This window comes from Miscanthus floridulus, chromosome 3, assembly GCF_019320115.1.
Source record: "Miscanthus floridulus cultivar M001 chromosome 3, ASM1932011v1, whole genome shotgun sequence".
NCBI classification, from domain to species: Eukaryota; Viridiplantae; Streptophyta; class Magnoliopsida; order Poales; family Poaceae; genus Miscanthus; species Miscanthus floridulus.
The window spans coordinates 17,332,458-17,352,964 of record NC_089582.1 but is presented as its reverse complement, the minus strand read 5'-3'; the positions used below and the strand labels follow the sequence as shown (position 1 = coordinate 17,352,964).

At 46.8% G+C, this 20,507-nt stretch overlaps 1 long non-coding RNA gene across 1 annotated transcript; it reads left to right on the top strand.

The window, feature by feature from the left end:
• Positions 1-6,189: 6,189 nt before the first annotated feature.
• Positions 6,190-20,090, top strand: LOC136541415 (uncharacterized). Its single transcript, XR_010780359.1, has 4 exons — positions 6,190-6,370; positions 6,852-6,933; positions 18,224-19,147; positions 19,478-20,090. It is a non-coding gene; the product is annotated as an uncharacterized lncRNA (long non-coding RNA).
• The last annotated feature ends 417 nt before the right edge of the window (positions 20,091-20,507 follow it).

Sequence of the window (20,507 nt, the reverse complement as noted above, 5' to 3'; positions counted from 1 at the left end):
TTTGGAGCTATATATTTTTTCCCAATATAATAAAAAAATCTAATTAATAGTTTACTGAACTGACAGCTAGATGTCTCTGTATTTTCTAAGACTTCACGATATATCCTTTTTTCCATCTCGTGTGAGGATTAACCGACCGGTATATATGCTTGAACATACATATAATATGCTCCTATGATCGCGGAAGGAATATTCTTGCATCGGTAGTTTTCACAAGACTAGCCTAGACTAGACGCAATCAAACGTACTAGCTACACTGAAGTTTCACAATCATACCTCGAGTGATACCTACAATTAAAGTGTAAATTCGTTGTGGCCAGCTCGCGAGGCCAGCATGTCCACGTCGATTCAAATTTTTTGGTCCGTCAGATCTTCGAATTGATGGCCCAGATCTCTTGAAGCCGATTTCGCCGGGAGCGGTTTAAAGTTGTTGTGGCCAGCTCGCGAGGCCAGCATGTCCACGTCGATTCAAATTTTTTGGTCCGTCAGATCTTCGAATCGATGGCCCAGATCTCTTGAAGCCGATTTCGCCGAGAGCGGCTTCTTAAACTTCTCGTGAGATTCCCAGGCTTCTCCTGTACTTCTCCGGCTTCGCGTTTGAATCCGGTGAAACAGGTATATACCGCCGCTCCCGCTTCTCCTTCCAGCTCCTTCCCCCTCCCGATGGTTCCCAACCCCGACGCCCTCCTTCTCCTCTCTGCTCGCTCCCTCTCTCTCTCAATCGATGCGGCCAGGGCGACGGTAGACGGAGCGAGCGGGCCGGCGCAGCTGCGGCTGCCCTCCTCCTCCCCCTCCCCCCCCCCGCGTGCCCTCCCCTCTCTCTCCCTCTCTCCTCTTTGCTCGCTCCCTCTCTCTCTCTCTCCCGATGCGGCGTGCGAGAGCGAGGCGGCGCAGGTGCGGCCGCCATCCTGCCGCACGGCGCCGAACGCCACCGCTGCCGGCGGTGGCTGTCCTCCGCCACGCCGCAGCGCGGGCCCCGCTGGTGGCCGCCGCCGTGGCTGCCTTCTTGGCACCGCCTCCTTCCTCTGGTCTGCGTGCGCTCAGGCTACAGTAAACCCTAGGTCGTCAGCGCTCAGTGCCGAGCCCGCCCCCATCTCCTCTCTCTCTCTCTCTCTCTCTCTCTCTCTTTCCCTGTGCCGTGCGTGCCCCTATGGCTGCAACTGTCCTCTCCTTGCTAGATCAAGTGCGGCGGCACCATAGCGGACGGCCACGGACGCGCTCCTCATCCAGGTTCGTGTGCCTTGCATTTTGTTGAGGTCACCACCGGCCCAGTGCATGCGGGAGATTGCTTGAACTTGATCAGACCTTTAATTCTGCAGCCCAACAATTTTCGCTGTTACATTACTGCTGCTGAAATTCATCTTCCATTGTGTGCGTGTTTTATGCCCCTTGTATAGTCTTTGGCAACAGAGTAATAAACTTGTCATTTTTAAGTATTTTCAATGCTTAGCTTGGGTAGGGTACCTACTGAGTACCTGTCAATGGAATTGGTATTATAAGGTGTAAACCCATCGTAATTTCTTGATTTGCATTGATGTCAACTTCATATATGTTTGATTTCCAAGATTGATCTTTGCAACAAGGGTTGCTATTTTGAGGCTGGAGGTGTGCTTAAACTGGAAACATCCCTTACAAACAATTAAGCACTGTGCGTAGGTCATTTTGAGAAAGTACATACTTAGTGTGTTTTTTTTCACATTTACAGTGGCTTGAATCAAAAGGTGTATGAAGTAACATATCAACCTACAACTGAGGCCAATGGAAATGACAGGAGAGAATTTTGGTATATACTTGTTGCGGTTGTGGCAAATATGAGCGTCCCTGTGACCATAGTAAATGTGACTTCCATGGGGGCATTTACAAGTGATGCTCATATTGGCCTTTCGAGTCATCTTAATACCATACTTGATTGCAGCCACTTCTGCCTTCAAGGAGTTCCAGATGCTTAGAATGAGCTTGTATTTTCCCACCTTTGTGGCAAATATGAGTGTCCCTGTGACCATACTAAATGTTACTTTCATGGGGGCCTTTAGAAGTGATGCTTATATTGGCCTTTCGAGTCATCCTAATACCATACTTGATTGCAGCCACTGGTGCCTTCCAAGAGTCCCCGATGCTTGGAATGAGCTTGTATTTTCTCACCTTTTGACAAATGGTGAGTTCCTTATTTAGGAACATTCTTATATGGTGAGTTCCTAAGTCATCCAAGTAATATTTTAAGGCTTGTTCTAGGCATGTAATATGCTGGTTTCCTTTTATTGCTCAAATATTTCATGGCTTCTGTTGATTTTTCTTTGATGTGTATGTAGCAAAACATCGCTCATTGATTCCTCTCAAATTAGATGCAATCCTAGGAACACACTAAGTAAAGTTCGGCCGAGAGATTAACAGACCATTCATATGGGACCATTTGATATGCGATTTAGATCGACACAGGGAGATTGAGTATTTTCCTACTCAGTGCTACCTCTTAGGCTTCCTCTGGGTTTGCCTGAAAGATTAAAACATCAGAGTCCAATATCTTTTCTGCTTATGCTTCAGATTGTGCCTTCCAGAATTTGGACTGACGTGTCCACCTTATTTGATATGCTTAATTCATTATAGCTCCATGGTTTCTCATGCCTCCTCCTGTCTGTGTAGTTTGGAAGCGTCTTTTCGATATTCACAGATTCTAGCGCCATAGGCCTGTGGACGTTTCGGTTCAGCTTATAGCCCTGGTGTATGTGCTACTTTTGTTCGTCACAAATTTCTGCAGCACCAATGGGTCTCTTTTTGCTTTTGTTGGGCAGCCAACGCGCATCAATTTTACGCCTTTGTTACTATCCGTTCATTCTTCTGCATGCTCGTTTCTGCTTCTTAGATGGATTCTGTACTAGCCCGCTTCGTCTTGTTTGTGTGTGCACATATAAACATGTTCCCCCTAGGTACATGTTACACATCCAGATTCAAATCTAAAGTCTGTTCTTATATTCTCTGACTCTTTGACACAGATTGCCCCGCAGCTGGTGGTTTCTAGTTGTTCCACTTCGCCTTCTTGTCCTGCTGTTCAACACATTGTCCCCTACAATAGCTGTGGACTCCACGCCCTTTGGTATCTCAAGGCGCTTTTCTCCATGCCATCCTCACTTCTCGTGTTTTCTCTACGATACGTGCTCTCCTTGCAAGCGCCGGGGCCAGGTACGTGTGTACAGCTGGCTCCCCGACCTTCATTGCTGGAGGAGGCCCACACCAGTGTAGCTGACCCGTTGCGCACGGCGGAGGTGCGCTCTTTGCCCCCCCCCTCCCTCCCCTAAGAAGCCATTTGCTCCTGCCACTCTTGTTTTAAAACGTGTGGATCATGCAAACAACTGATATCCTCCATTGTACGGTGATAATTAATTGTTTCATTTCTCTTTTTTACCTACTGAGGCTTTGGGGTTGTGCAGTGATTAACTTTTTGGGTGCTGAGACGGTACGACTATGCAGTGATGATCTGTTATATCACCCTTCCATGATTCTTGCTACTGCGTTTGTTTTGTGATGACAGGGACACTATAACTTAGCAATTCTCTTTTGCATGTGTTCTTCTCTTTGCTTTGTTTGCTACATTCTGTGCATTTGTTACTGAGCACAAGTCTATTGTGACGTCTTTGCGTCGTGCGTCTCAGATGGCCAGCGAATTCTTTGGTATCTGAAGGCGCTGTTCTCCATGCCATCCTCGCTTTTCCTCTATGATAAGTGTTCTCCTTGCAAGCGCCGGGGCCACGTACGTGTGTGCAGCTGACCCCCTGGCCTTCATTGTTGGAGGAGCCCCACACCAGTGTATCTGGCCCGTTGCATACGGCGGAGGTGCGCTCTCGCCCGTTCTCCCCCTTCCCTTCCCTCCCTCTCGTCACTGTTATTTGCCCCCCCCCCCCTCTCCTAAGAAGCCATTTGTTGCTGCCACCTCCATTGTATGGTGATGATTAATTGTTTCATTCCTCTTTTTTACCTACTGAGGCTTTGGGGTTGTGCAGTGATGAACTTTTTGGGTACTGAGACGATAGGACTGTGCAATGATGATCTGTTATATCACCCTTCCATGATTCTTACTACCTGCATTTGTTTTGTGATGACAGTGACACTATAACTTAGCAATTCTCTTTTGCCTGTGTTCTTCTCTTTGCATTGTTTGCTACATTCTGTTCATTTGTTACTGAGCACAAGTCTATTGTCAATGACGTCAATGATGACTCTGTTGTTGCTTGATGATAAATATTTCTTGCCTCTAATTTCAGCTTCCCAGACTCCTTAGGATCAGCAGAAAAGAGATGTTCGCCCTGGCAGCGAAGGAGCTGAAGCTGACCATCCAGTCAGAGGCAACCACACAGACTGACGACGGCATATTCATCAGTAGACTAACCCTTGGCAATATGCTGGCAAGAGTTTCCTATGACATCGAAACCAAAGAATTTATTGGCGGTGCCGCAATCTCGAAGAACTTAGCAATTGAGAATGCATACCACAGTATACTTAAGTACCTTGAAAACAAGAAACGGATTGAGATTGATGACTACAATGCGGAACGTGTCTCAGAACTAAAGGCCGACATGCTTTTCTCTAAAACATGGCTTATGCTGTTTGAAGATAAAGCTAAAAAACTGAAACAAGATATCAGTGCAAAGAACACGGCGCTACAACGGTTTTTTCACTCCTTAAATTCAGTGTGCCTTGAAACGTCCTCCATGGTCCCCCTCCTCGCATGCAAGCAGGCATCTCCAAGCGTGCAATCTATCACTGCGAGCGTCATCCGTGTTGTGTTAGCCTGGCTCCTGAATTCTGCATCGCTAGCAATGTTCTCTTGCCACTTTTGTGTAAAATTACATAAGACAGCTACCACGGCAAACTCCATGTTTCGTATAATATATGCTCGCTACAGTATTTCATCATCGTTGATAATTACAGCTGTCAGTTAGGTGACTCAATTTTAGTTAGGCGCCTATAATATTTGTTATTTGTCAGCATTGTGTCATTTCCCAGATAGATTTTCGACCATTTCTCGCGTGCATGGGCGCGCGCAAATCACTAGTACCTGCAAGAGGCGCCAGAACAAATGCAGCATATCGCTTTGGAAGCTCGGACGTGCATGACTGGTTGCGAGGTCCCTTTTGCATCGACCTAGTATATTTCAGTGACCGTGAAAGAGGGGGCCGGGCCTTTTGCATCGACATAGTATATCTCAGTGACCTAGTAATAACGCGGAAATCTGAATTTGTAAGGCAGAATTGATATTGGTAGTAATAATACGAGCAACATGCATGTTTGTTTTTATGAAGTATAAGAGCTACATGGTTATTAGAGGCGACAGTATACGATCGTGGATTATAAGCTGAAACAATATTTTTCTCTTACATCAAACCAGCCAGTAATAAATAATCCACGATCGTTTACGGTCTGTCGAATAGGCTGAGTAAATAATCATACCCTACGAGAGGCACTAGCACAAATGCAGCATATCGCTTTGGAAGCTCGGACGTGCATGACTGGTTGCGAGGTCCCTTTTGCATCATTTCAGTGTCCGCCTTCACTTTTTTTTTTGTGTGTCATCATCATCAAGAACTACGGAGTATTATACTTCCTCTGTCCCAAATTAAAGACATTTTGCCATTTCTGAATTCATAGTTTTTACTATATATTTAGACATAACATATATATAAATGCGTAGCAAAATGCTATGAATCTATAAAAGTTAAAACATTTTATAATTTGGAACGGAGAGAGTACTTTTTTAATTGGCTGTTGCCTTTCACAACTTTGTTCTATGGGCCCCCTTATTTGAATTATTTTGATTGGTGCAGCTTTTATATTTCGAACATGACTGTATTTCAACTTATTGTCGGTCAATTGTAAAGTTTGATTAAAAAAACAAGACACGCCTTCATTTCATTTCATTTTTTTTAGGGGAGCCTTCATTTCATTTGTGTACAGAGAATTATTTGGCAAGGTAATGCTATGGCCCAGTGCTGCTTCTAAGCTGGGCCATTGTAAGCCGAAGAGAACATGAGCTGCTAGGCCCATCTGGGCTGCTCTAAAAGTTCCTCAAAAAGAAAATGGGCTGCCTTAAAAGAAATCTTTTCATATGGGCTTCCAGCGCTCGCCGCCGACCGCATACTCTGCATCGCGCCGTCGCTGGCAACGCTGGCCGGTCACCGCCTCATGGGCTCAATGCAAGGTGGCTCCTCCGGCTCTGAACAGCACTCAACGAGGGCCCTAGGTGGCGGCGCCGGGGCCGGCGTTCAGTCGAGCAGTTACTGCGGCTAAGCCATTCGACTCGGCGGCGGCGGCGGCGGCGACCCCGACTCTTCCGCCGTGTGCTTCGTTCCGATTGCAGTTGCTTCCTCCCGGTGATTAGGTCTTTGCCTAACTAGCTGTCTAGTTCGTTTTTCTCTCTACTGGAGTTTCTGATTATAGATAGGATTGAGCCTTCTAGTTCTAGTTTGCAGTAGTATTCTTGGTCGTACGGAGTGCAGGAGGGTGCTTCTACATGATAATCTCAAGTCATTGCTAAGTCCTGATTTAAGGCGTTAGCACAAACTACACGTCACACTTTATATGGAAATGGAGATTTCTGTTCTTTAGATGCTATCTAGTAAAGATTGGATAAAAGAGTTCTGTACCTTTGCATCACAATGCTCAATGCTAGCCAGAAGGCGTGAAACAACTATATGTTGTGCTGTTGGTTCATGAAACTTCCCTCACTGGCTAACTTTAATTCTGAGCTGCACATTTTCTGGAACCATATCAATTGGTGTTTTCAGAAAATTATACATTGTTGATAGTGTTAATTTCACTTCATCGGTTGCTGTTGGATTCAGTTTTCCTCTATTCTCTAGTGCAGGGTGGTGGATACTGGGTTTACATGAAGCGAGGGATGGGCGCCTGTGGCGGGGCTACTTCCAGCTTCATGATGACAATGTAAGAACCTCCTACGCTGCTAATTTATTCTCTTACTTTTGTAATGAGCCTTATAATGAATGTATAGCTGTGTTTTGTCTTTTGTGTTCTACTGTGGATTAGCTGTTCCTGTTAGTAACTTACTAGCTTGGAGGAGTGGATTATTTAGCTTTGCCTCACAATTCTCATTGCTAACTAGGAGGCATGCAACAAATTTGTATTGGCTGCATCTGTGGTGAATTTATATGTGCCCATTTTTATTTCTCCAATCAGTCACTGTCCCTGAGTATGTACTTGTTATGAACTTATAGTGTACCTCTACAACTGTAGATCAAAAGTGTCATTAATTGCCTTGGATCTTTTACCAAAAGCCCTAACCTGTGCATAATTTAAATCGTGCAATTAAGTTAAGCGTTGGGATGGCAATGAAGAATGATAGACTATGTTGTGTGTATGTAATGAACATGTTGTGATGGCAATAGCTGAACCAACAGGCTACCTGTACACCCATGCCCAAATGTGAAGTACCCACTCCGTTCCAAATTATAAGACGTTTTGACTTTTCTAGATAAACATCTTTTACTATGTAGACATAGTGTATATCTAAGTGCATAACAAAAGCTATGAATCTAGAAAAAACAAAAAGTCTTATAATTTGGAACGGAGGTAGTATGCATTACAGTAGAAGTAGAGTCGCAGCTGCAGTAGGGCATCAATGAACTGAACAAAGGCATTAGCCTGGGTTCTCTTCTCCCACATTGCGGCCTCCCCAAGCTCTGATTCTTCCTATCTCAATCCCCTGCTCCCACTATTCCAATTCTCTACAATTGTATCCCTAGTACTTGTACTTTTTTTTATGTGAAAGTGTTGATTTGGTGTTTGAGCAATAACATCTATGCAACAGTGCGTCCTGTAATGGTACAGCTACCTGGACAAAATGCTGGAGTGTACTCTAGCAGTTTAACCACACTGGCAGCTGAAAGTAGGGAGGAATCATTGACATTGACATTCATAAAGACAGTACAGAGTACAGGTATATATGAAGCAAGCCTAGTTCTACAATCTTCCAAATAACTTATCCTAATCCATGACAAGCACATCATACATTATTTTATCGACGATTTCATCTCCCTCCTGAGAGACTGCTTATACTGGTCTGGACTGAGGTATACTGGGCATCATATTCACCAGAGACAATTTCATTGTTGTGCAGCTCACTGATGCTCCTGATGTTCAGATAAGCATCTGGCATCTCTGGAAATGGAGTGTCACCACATAGATACTGCATAACAAGCCTCATGCTCGGCCTGCTGACCGGGGATGGGTATGAGCAAAGAAGCCCAAGCTTCAGCACCAGCTCTGCCTCCTCCATCACATATTCATCTCCCAACCTAGGATCCATCATGCATACAACCAAATCACGCTGCCAAAACCTGAGCACAAAATCTACTAGGACTTGAGGTTCCCCACGGGAATTCACCCCGATTGGCCGCCTGCCACAGGCAACTTCCAGGATGAATGCGCCGAATGCAAACACATCAGTTGCTTTCGTGGCCTTTCCAAGCCTTGCCAATTCAGGGGAGATGTAGCCTCTTGTTCCTGCAACACATGTTGTATGTGCCGCAACTCCATGGTCGTGCAACCTAGCTAAACCAAAGTCACCTAGTCGTCCATTCATCTCACCATCAAGAAGCACATTGCTTGCCTTGACATCCCGATGTATGACAACCTGCTCCCATTCCTCATGCAGGTAAAAGAGACCTGACGCCACACCCTTGATGATCTCAAACCTAAGAGCCCAATCCAAGGAAGGCTTCTCCAGGTCGAGGTTGTACAAGTGCTTATCGAGGCTACCATTTGGCATGTACTCATAAACCAGCAACAATTCACCTTTGCGGCGGCAATACCCAAGTAACTGCACAAGGTTACGATGCCGAAGTAACGGCCCATACTTACAACCACTGCTACAAACTCTTTGATCCCTTGCTTGGAGTCGTGGGACATGACCTTCACTACAACCTCCTGCTTTGATAATGGAAGCAGTCCTTTGTATACCTTCCCAAATCCCCCTGTCCTAAGTGTAAAGTAATCTGCTGCTCCCTCGCCTGTACGCGCGGCAGGGGCAGGCGCCGAAAGGGCTCCTCTGCTGCTGCACTGTAGCCGCGGCAGGGGCAGGCACCGAAAGGCTCCCCTGCCGCACTGTAGCCACAGGAGGAGCAGGCACCAAAGTCAGCCCTGCTGTCACATCTAGTCACTGTAGCAGCATGACAGTCTAGCATGTCTGTATACTAGGATTAGATGGGTAGAGTTGTATATATAGCTTTCCACTACAACTCAGTAAAGTTGAGCGAGTTCAGTTTTGCTATCTCCTCAGCAGAGCTCCGGTCAACGCTGGTGCTTATGCTGTGTAACACCCTCGGTGTTACGTCCTAAACCAACTACTAAATCATGTCATGAGCATCGTGTTTATGTAATAATGCATGTGATAGAAGGTGTTGATAAATTTCTTGTAGCCCAAAACAACCAATAAAAATATTAAATGAATGTTGATTCAATAGCTCATGTATATCAAGTAGTGTTTAAAACCAATTTTTATTAAGCAAAAACAATATAGAACATGTGTGTGATACTTAAATAAAGTTGGAAGTACAAACTTTGTAGATGATAAGGCAACTTTAACGTTTGGAAAATAGATGTTAACTAGCGTTTTGGGAGCTCAAAAATCAAATTTGACGTTAAGATAAGCTCTTTTCGTAAGTCGGCAAACACTTGAACTATTGTTAAAATACCATTTTTGGTGAATTATATTGAGCAAAATAGTTAAATGTTGCGTAGGTATTTTGCTTCTACGGGTTAGTATAAGGTATGTACTATTGCATGAAGTATTTGTTGGTTGAAGTTAACAAGGTTTAGATCTATTAAAAATTGCGACAAAAGAGTTAATGGTTACTTAGCCTCAATTGAAATCCTTAGCTTTTCTAAGTATGGAAAAGTAGTAAGACGATGCTATTTTGATATTTAATTTCTAACAAAAATGCTTAAACACTAGCTGCATGTTTTGGTATTGTCGATTGCATCAAAGTGAGTACATGAGCATAGTGTAGGTCAAAGTTGTGTTGGAGATCACGTTGCTCTCTTAAAAATTGTCCAAACTTCATTAGAACACGTTGTAACCGCGTTGTTGGCGCTCTGTTCGTGAACCGGCACTCCAGCGACGAACCCAAGTTGGCATCCTTGTATCTCTCTCTCTAGTCGCTCTCTGGACGTGAGGTTTGCTTTGTTAGCTAGGTGCTAGTATCGACTTTAGGTTAGGGGAATTAGTTAAGCCTCGATCGTGACCGTTAGCGTCTTTTGCTTCGCTTTAAAATGCGTGCACGTCACCAGTTGATACCTCTTGGCCCGAGTTCCCGGACACCACGCACGTGGTCACTGCTAGTGCTGGGCTCAGGCTGTGGTCGGGTTGCCGCCGCTGGCCAGCTCACGTGCCCGGGTCATGCCGCGCAGCGCCTTGTCCTTGCGTTGGCCGGCTTCCACTGTCGCGACGTGAGCGCGCCACCCTTTGGCTGCTGAGCCGTGCGCGGAGTCGAGCCATGGCTGCGGCCATCGTGCCAGGTCAGCGTGGCAGTCGCTCCGCCCTCTAATTCATCTACCTCGTCGAGCCATGTGTCTTGGTCACAGCCGCCCTCTCTGCGCACGCGCTCTCGGCCATGCACCTCACCTACCGCCGCGTCGCTACTGTGTCTTGTGGCACGATCCTAGCCGCTCATCCCATCTACCTCTGCTGCCACAACTGCGCGTACTGCCCCGCCTGCGAGATAGGGAGGAGAGGACGGGTTGTGTATATCGGTAGTGCCACGCTAGCACGTGGTCGGAGTCGCTGCCGCATTTGAGGCACCAAGCTCTCCGCTCCTTCAATTCGCCTAGCTTAAGGCTTCTCAGTCCAATTCCTCGTACCAGTGAGTAGCATAGGGAGTCAGCTAGACGCTCGGCTCCCCTCAAGCCCGGCCGGTCACTACCCACCGACAAATTGGTGTTTTTGCTCGCCGCCGGTCATGCGCGCCGCCGTGACCAGAAGGTTGGGGGTAAGGCATGTAGGCGTGGTAGCAGTTCAATTGCTCATAACCCTGGGCTCACCTTGACTCCCTCTATCCGGTGCTCGCACTGTTTTGGCCAGGGTGCTCGTCGTCGGTGGATTGACACGTCGGTGTCCATCGTAGAGCGCCGCCACCCCGCTCGGTCGCCCATGCCTAGACCGTTGCAGTGCTCCCCTGCTTCAACCGTCAGTGGGGAGTGCACCACACTGAGCTACTGATGCTTCTCTGCCATCTCTACCTTGCCATGAGGGCGTAGGCTCGCCGGAACAGTTGCGCCACCGTCGCGGATAGCCGCTCGCCGCTGCAGCTCGTGCCAGTGTGTCTCTGAGTCCCTAACCGCCGCCCATCGTAGCGCATGCAACCGTAGATGGCCATCGACCCGCTAAGTACATCCGCGTAGGCCTCTGGTGGCTGCTGGACGCCCAGTGCCACCGCTCGCTATGCCGTCGTGCACAGGATGACCGGGGGTGCGCGTGGGTAATTTGGAAAAATCTAGGGGGTTAAGTGAATTCACCAGAGAAAAGAAGAAATAGTATTAGGACCTAGTTGTGGTTTGGGAAAAGTCCGAGGGCTCATTTGCTAAAGTGCCAGCGCGGGCTCCCCGCCGTGGGCCGTCTCACACGTGGGTCGCGCTCTGCGCTGGGCCACTAGGCCGGCCGCTGCGCGCGCTCGCGTCCCGCATTGGGCTAGGCTCGGCTGCCGGGCCAAAATGGTTGCCACCGGCCTTTTCCTTTTCTAAGCATTTTCTAATTGAGTTTCTAAGGTAAACTTGTAAATTCAATATAAAATTGTGTAGTTAACAAAAAAATGTGAAACCAATTTTGTTAGGTTCCTAAAATCATGACCTATCTGCTATTGTATTTTGTTCACTTAGTTTCATAAAATTTTCAAGAGTAGACTAATTAATTTGAAGCACTTAAAATGGGTAAAACATGAACTTGTAGAAATTATTGTGATGAGTGGGTAGTAGTACTGGTCCTAAAATTTTTACAGTAGATTTTTAACATTATTAGGTGCTCAATATAATTTTTATAGCTCCATAATAATTAGTTTGTTAAGGTAACTAAATGAGCTCTAGTATGAAAATATATATTTAATCAATCAAATGTCAAAAATAATTGGGGGTTTGTAGAACAAAAACATTTTCTAGAGACAAAGCCTTACTTGACGACGTGGATACATCGACCAGGATGTTAGTCATGAAAGCTAGCTCGTTAGCTTGCGGAGCGTAATCGTATTTTTAAGAGTTGCGGTTACCGTTGATTAATTGCGTCTCTACGTTGCATCCACGTATATCATAATAGGAACAACGATAGATCATGGAATCGACCGAGGTAGCGGAAAAGATGGTGCCTTAATGATCGTGTCACCATGATGGAATGCTAATTTTTTTGTTATATCTTACTCATTCAAGCTCCGGTGCATAACCTCTATTATTCTGCACTTATTTTATGCTTGTGCATTAAGTTTTAAGGAGTTGAATGAAAATCACTTACATATATATATCCTTATCCTATAAGTCCTACTAGTATGTGAGGATCATGTAGATTAATATGCTATAGGATCCGGTAGAAGTCGAGTGATTACCTGTCACTCGCGAGAGATAGAAAAGATATTATTGATGTTATTATATTACTATCACATGAATATATATGAATGATAATTAGAGACCAGGTGGAATGATACTTTGGATCTGGACTAGGTTAGGCATTCGAGCGAGGCTCGGATTGTACTTGTTCCGTCTGTGTCGATTGAGGACCGTCTGTTGCATTGGATTCTAGTCAGGTCACAGACTTATTATCCTGAGCACATACTTGCTTATGGGAGCGGGAAGGCTCATTGCTCTCTTGTGGGTTCCAACTCTTTCCGGACCGACTGATTGGAGGCGAGGATGGTGGAGGTCTAGTCGTCACACTGAGTCCGGGACTCAAGAGTGGGTGCTTGGAGTCTAAGTTTGGACGGGGACCTGGAGCCCTTGACAGGAGAGTGGTGGGTTGGTCTTGCTTGTGCCTAGGGTACAAGTGGGGCATTTGTTTCAGGGTACCCAGCTGGGATATATTGGTTCGTGAATCGCCGTGTGATACGGTATAACTTGGCTACGATCTAGCACCGTAGTAAGAATGGAAATATGAAAGATGGTAAAATAGTTCTGATTGCTTACCACCTGCTTAAAAGTAGCATAGGTGCTTACATATAATGGTTAGTTAATGAACTAATGATGACTGCTAATAAAATTGAATATATTGACGTACGTTTAGTAATGCTTCCGCAGATGCAATAACGCACAAGCCAAATATCCTTACATATTCTTGGAGTCTTTTTTTTTCTCCTAACGGGTAAGTCTTGCGGAGTACAATTGAGTACTCAGGGTTTGTTCTACCCTGTTGTAGGTGAATGGAACATGTGGAGCTAACACTTGTGTGTGGAAACCTCCTGGTGGGCTCAGTGATTATTTTCTTAACATTGCGGACATAGAGTTTATTTGAAACTTCCACCCAAAAATATTTTACAATAAAAAAATTTATAACCTGTTATGATGTATATAATGGATCATCATGTTAATGTTTAACTTGTCATTAAATGATTTTATTTCAGCTGAAACTCTGATAACATGGTTATATTTCGCTATTATAAACAATAAATATTATAATCTGATGTTGCATGGAAAATGAGGTAAGAAATGGCTAAAATGTTATAAGCTTTATTGTCTCATTTTTTCATCCTGTTGAAAACTGTGGATTTTTAGGTTCTCCCATGGGGTGTGCTCAGCAGAACTATTTAAATTATCTCACTCCTAGGGTGTTTAGTGTCCAATGGAAGACAAGCACCTCAGAAAGTGAGTTATTTTAGGCGGTTCTGCCACATGCTGTGTGTGTGCGCGCGCTCTGTTCTCCCTTCCTTCTTCTACCTCCAGCCATAGTGTGTGTGGTCGGCAACGACGGTGAGCGGTCGGCTCATCCATGTCGGAGATCTCGGGACCAACAAGTGGTATCAGAGCTGTATAAGCGACGTCTCCGGACTAACCACTGGCGATGGCGGACGGTTTGAAGATGGGCGACAGCAGCGGCACTGATGTGGCTGCCCAGCCACGACAGGAGGTCGTCGTGCGCGCGGTGCGAGAGGTCAGCGGCACCAGTTGGTCGACGCTGACTCGCACTAACTATGATGAGTGGGTGGTGACCATGAAGGTCAAGCTCAGAGCCCGACGGCTCTGGAATGCCATTGACAAGGGCACCGACAAGGAAGAAGACGACATGTCAGCGTTGGAGGCTATCCTCGCTGCTGTGCTAGCGGAGTACAGAGAGCCGTTGGGGGCGAAGAACTCTGCTAAGGCGGCATGGGAGGCCATTGCAGCGATGCGCGTCGGCTCCGACCATGCAAAGAAGGCGACGACCCAGCTGCTGAAGCAGGAGTATGCCACCCTCGAGTTCAAGGATGGTGAGTCGATGGAGGAGTTCGCTCTCCGTCTGCAGTCGCTCATCAACAAGCTGAGAAGCCACGGCGTCACCATCGACGAAGAAGAGGCGGTCTCCAAGTATCCACTCTTTGCCGATAAAGTACATCCAGATCGCTCTCTCTATAGTGACGATGCTGGACTTGTCCACCCTCACAATTGAGGATGTGACAGGCCGTCTGCGGACGGTGGACGAGTCAATGGAGTGGGCCACAATAATGATAGATAGCGGCAAGCTGCTGCTGACAGAGGAGGAGTGAGCTGAAGTCTGGGGAAGCCTCCTCCAGCCGCGGTGGTGATGGCAAGCGTCGCGGCAAGACTTTTTTGGAGAAGAAGAAGAAGAAGGTCGACCCTAACGCCTGCCGGCGCTGCAGGAAGACGGGGCATTGGGCAAAGGAGTGCCCAAATCACAAGCAGGAGAAGAAGGCTGAGGCTCATTTAGTGCAGGCTGATGAGGATGATGAGGCCACTCTCCTGATGGCGACGTTCTGTGCACTGCATGACGTTGAGGCCTAGGAGAAGGGAGAGGTGATGGCGGTGAAAGGGCACGGCAAGGCTCTGAAGGTTGTCAACATTGACGAACCGCGCACCCAAGTCCACCTCGGACGTGTGGGTGGCAAACAGGAGGAGCGGTGGTACCTGAACTCCGACGCCAACAACCACATGATAGGCTCTAAGGAAGCCTTCTCCGAGATCGATGGTAACGTGACCGGCACGGTGAAGTTCGGTGACGGCTCAAGGGTGGCGATTTGAGGGTGCAGAACCATCAACTTCAGGTGCCAAAACCGTAAGCACCGCGCGCGGACGGATGTGTACTACATCCCACAGGTGCGTTCAAGCATCATCAGCATCGGGCAGCTGGACGAGCGCGGATGCGAGGTACTGATCAAGAGCGGGATCCTGAAGATTCAGGATCGGGAGCGGCGTCTTCTCGCGAAGGTAAAACGCTCATGTAATCGATTGTACCTGCTCGACTTGAAGGTGGAGCAGCCGGTGTGCCTGGCAGCATGGCACACCGAGGAGCCGTGGCTATGGTATGCCTGGTTCGGCCATCTCAGCTTCGGCGCGCTCGGTCGGCTAGAAAAGATTGAGGGCCACCCCACATCAAGCACGGAGGCGAGCTGTGTGACAGCTGCCTAGCCGGGAAGCAGAGGAGGCTGTCGTTCCCAAAGGCAGCCAAGTATCACGCGGCGGACACTTTCGAGCTCATCCACGGCGATCTCTGTGGGCCAATCACACCAGCCACAAACAGTGGTCGGCGATACTTCCTCCTGCTCGTGGATGATTGCAGTCGCTATATGTGGCTGTAACTCCTGACGAGCAAGGATGAGGCGGCGGAGGCGATAAAGAAGTTCAAGGAGCGCGCGGAGGCAGAGAGCGGCAAGAAGCTGCGCGTGCTACGGACTGATCGCGGTGGCGAATTCACTTCGGTGGAGTTCGCTGTGTACTACACGGATCAGGGGGTGGTGCAACACCACACCGCGTCGTACTCGCCACAGCAGAATGGCATGGTGGAGCGGTGGAACCAAACAGTGGTCGGCATGGCTCGATCCATGAAGGACAAGAGCATGCCGGCAAGGTTCTGGGGTAAGGCGGTGACCACGACGGTGTTCGTCCTCAACCGCGCGCCCACCAAGGTCCTGAAGGGCAAGACGTCGTTCGAAACTTGGTATGGGCACAAGCCAAGTGTGTCCTTCCTCCGGACATTTGGCTGCATCGGCCACGTCAGGAAGATGAAGTCGGTCCTCACTAAGCTGGAGGACAGGAGCACACCGATGGTGCTCCTAGGCTACGAGGAAGGTACCAAGGCGTACCGGCTCTACGACCCACGTGGAGGTAAGGTGGTTGTCTCGCGCGACGTCGTGTTCGACGAGAAGGCGGCCTGGGACTAGGACAGTTCGGGCATCGGGGAAGCTAGCGGCTTCACCAGCACCTTCGTCGTCGAGCACTTGGTCATCCACAGTGGTGGAGACGCTGGAGAGGAGGTGCCGACCACTCTAGCAACAGAGCCGAGCACTCCTGGGGCGATGTCGAGCACTCCGGGAGGGGTACCGAGCACTTTAAGAGTGGTGCCGAGCAATCCTACAGTGGTGCTGACCACTCCAGAACGGGTGCCGAATGCTCCCATAGCAGAGCCGAGAGGTCTTGCAGTGGTGCCGACCACTACAAGATTGATGCCGAGCACTCCTGCAGTGGTGCCAACCACTCCAGAAGTGGCGACGAGCGGTCCAGGAATAGTGCCGAGCACTGCAGCTGGGGTGCCGAGCATTCCAGGTGGTGCTATGCCGACCACTCTACCGGAACAGGGGACTCCATCGACGCCGATCGATTTTGCCTCACCTTCAAGCGACATCACTGAGTTCGTGGATGCCTTCCACGACGGTGAGGAGGTGCGGTTCCGTAGGCTAGACGACATCGTTGGCGGCATAGGGGCTTCAGGCCTGACGGGTCGTCTGCTCAATGACCCAGAGCTGCTTCTCGTAAGTGCAGAGGAACTACCCACGTTCGCGCTGGCCGAGCGCAATGCAAATTGGCGACGAACGATGCTGGAGGAGATGAAGGCAATCGAGGAAAACAAGACTTGGGAGCTCATCAATCCACCTCCAGGATGCCGTCCGATCGGCTTGAAGTGGGTGTACAAGGTCAAGCGGGACGAGCGTGGCGCCATTGTCAAGCACAAGGCGTGCCTCGTCGCCCGAGGCTTTGTCCAGCGCGAGGGCATCGACTTCGAGGAAGTCTTTGCGCCGGTAGCGTGCATGGAGTCTATCCGACTGCTGCTAGTTTTGGCAGCAGCGAAGGACCGGCGCGTCCATCACCAGGACGTAAAATTGGCCTTCCTAAATGGCGAGCTGGCGGAGACGGTCTTCGTCAGACAACCTTTCATAGAAAAAATTTGTATTTTTTTATTGTGATTTGTGCTAGCACGGACAACATTTTTGTCCTTCTTTCCATAGAAAAAAATTGTATTTGTGATTTGTGCCAACACATTTCAGTTATTTGTCTTTGTCATACTATAGAAAAAATTGTAATTGTTAATTGTGATTCGTGCCAGCACACACAATATTTTTGTCCTTGCCTCTCTATAGAAAAAAATTGTTATTTGTGATTTGTGCCAACGCATTTCAATTATTTGTCTTTGTCATACTATAGAAAAAAATGTAATCTGTTAATTGTGAAAATTGTAATCACTTACACAAATGAATTGTATCTAAAGTTTTGTATCTGTTGGTTTTGGAAATGAAATTTCAGTAGTACTCCTAGCTAACAGATTACTCGCAAGTCGTTTTCAGTGTGGAAATAATTTCTCACGTGTCTGTTTGGTCTGCAAGAAATTGGCGTGGTGATCTGGACGTAATATGTAGTTGTTTAGGACTGCAGGTGGGATATGTCAATGAATCTGGACTCAAATGTGGCTTAAGTTAATCTCGTGCAATTTTCTTTCAGAACCAAAAACGGAAGGTATACCAATGAACTTGCATATAGGAGTAATAAGAGTGTGTATAAGCTTCAATAAATTCAACGCATTTTCTGACTATCCTCATATAAAAAGCAGTGTCATAAAAAAATGAATAAATGTGGTCTCATCTGGCAAAAACATGGCACTATAGTGGTCATGTGCTTGTTTGAGGGTGTTGTCATTTTTTGTCATTTCTGTAAAGTTTCATGAGAACCTGGGAAGTAGGACTCTATTCATTCACCACTAACTCCTTTGTTGATGCAGTAGAACATCTGACAAGAAACTGAACTGCTCGTTTTAATGCAGCCAATCTTGAGATGAGGGACAGTGACCCAGAGGCGACACTTGAGGCAGACCTGAAGCGAGCGAGAGCTTCCTGAACCAGAGAACGCTGCAGTTTGAGAGCTATGAGATGTCCCAGCACACGCAGGAGCAACACGCTATAGCCTGGCCTTGTGGTCATCTCACTGGTAAGCATGTTCAAGCACTCAAGATCCTAGTTGACATGTCAATAAATATTGATTTCTATGAAGTTTCATACTTCTGCAGCCTACGTCATGATACGGTCAAAAGGAACCTACATTATGTTTAGCAGCTCCATCTTTTCTTTCGTGCCAACCTAATTTCTTTGTGGTTGGATACATGTTTAAGGACAAGGAAATTTGCTGAAATTTGTTGCTTAAAATTTGTTGTATAATCAACATTAACATAAAAGTTTCTTCCGATAAACCATGACCTTAAAATATTCATCTATTATGTCCATCATGAGCACTTTAGAAAATAATCCTTGTATATTGTTTGGTGCTCTTGTCATGTGAAATAGGTGCAACATGCTAGACAGGACAAAACGTTCATTCTTTAATCTTTCTTAGTAACTATACCCTTATCTTAATGTTCATGTGTAGTGAACAAGTGATCTGGTCACACAATGTTAATGTATGGGAGTTGCTTGCTGTCTTTTTGGGAACGAACTTAGTTTCTTGCTATCTGAATGTCTGTTCCAGCAATCTATTGACTATAGAAAGGTATTTGTGCCAGCGCAGTTCAAAGGCTATTTCACTTGAATGTTTGCTCTATGTTTCTTCTTATTTCAAATCATTTCTGTTACATCTCTTAGTATTAATGAGTCAGTCATGTTCAAATTTGCATGGGGCTGCATGGTATCTGGAACAAGACAACTGGAAAGAGGAGGGTCACTGGTACATGGGCTCCAAAACTGGCAGCGAAAAGGTATGTATTTGTGTAACAGTATTTGTGTCTCATTATTCCTTGGTGGTTTTGATGGTGTAGTGGTACTATGTTTTATCTTAAAGTACATTTTGTCCCTAATTGCATACATATATAGTAGAAATTGCATTTTCAAAAAGTAATAGTTACACTAATTGAAATGTGCAATTTCCTTTTCTATTGTCTGAAATTATCGACATGGTATAAATGGTAGAAAAATTGATTATGCCTTCAAATTTGGGGAGTTTATAATACGTGCTATATCTAAACTTGACTATGTCTTAAAGAAATTATCAGATACTAATCCCACTTGAGATTCTTTTGCACTACCAGGCCACAGATCTAAACAAATATTTGTAGATGGGATCCTCATGAAATCAACATAAACTTCACGCAATTTTACAATGGAATGGTGATGCACTCTATACTGAATCTGGATTACATGAATAAAGAAAAGTGGAGATGAATTCAAGAGAAGATTGGATTGTACATGAAGTACCTTGGCCACATCTTCTGGGTCGGTGTTCTCCATCGCCTTAGCCGCGGATTGATGTTTTGTCTCCCATTGGTCGCCTCTTCTTGGTTTTTCCAATCTCCTTCCTGTCAATCTCTCTGTTTCTTGTAGCAAGGGTTATGGGGACAGTGAGGGCGTCTGTTATTTGCTATTGGGCCAGTGTCGAAAGCACAGTTACTAGACCTATGTTTGTTTCATCTGTAAATGTCCAATAGTGTAAACAGGTGTGTTTCTGACAGATCCATTAATGAACAGATACATGTATTGGGTACTACCCGCTTTTCTGGACCCGTTTAGACAGCTTTTTAGCATAAACAGGACAACACAGATCCTGTACGTTACATTCAAATTTGATGGTTGGAATCTGTCGCCTAAAATAAAGCTATATTTCAGGCGTCTGGAATATAACAAATCCTTTTATTTTTATCCACTATTTTATATTTTTTAAAAGAAGGAAAATAATATACTAGTACTACTTATCGCAAAAAAGAATACTAGTAACATTGCTGCCCTATCCGTTCGTATAATCGTATCCATCCCCTTCGGCCGTTCCTTCCTCTCTCTCTCTCCCCACACGTTTCTCTCTCTTCCTTCGCATCTCGTACGACGGTACGACGAGTAGTTGTGCGGCGGAGGCGGAGCCCGTGCACGTCCAAGCGGAGAGCTCCGAACACCGACGACCCGCCGGCACAGCTCGACGATCCGCCCACGCACGCCTCCCTCCGACCCTCCATGCGGCCCGGCGACCCGAGCACCGGCGACCTGCCCGCGCGCGCCTCCCTCCGCGTTGGGGGCCGGCAGCGCGTTGGGGACCGGCGGCGGCCTGCAGGGCAGCGGCTGCGGGCCTGC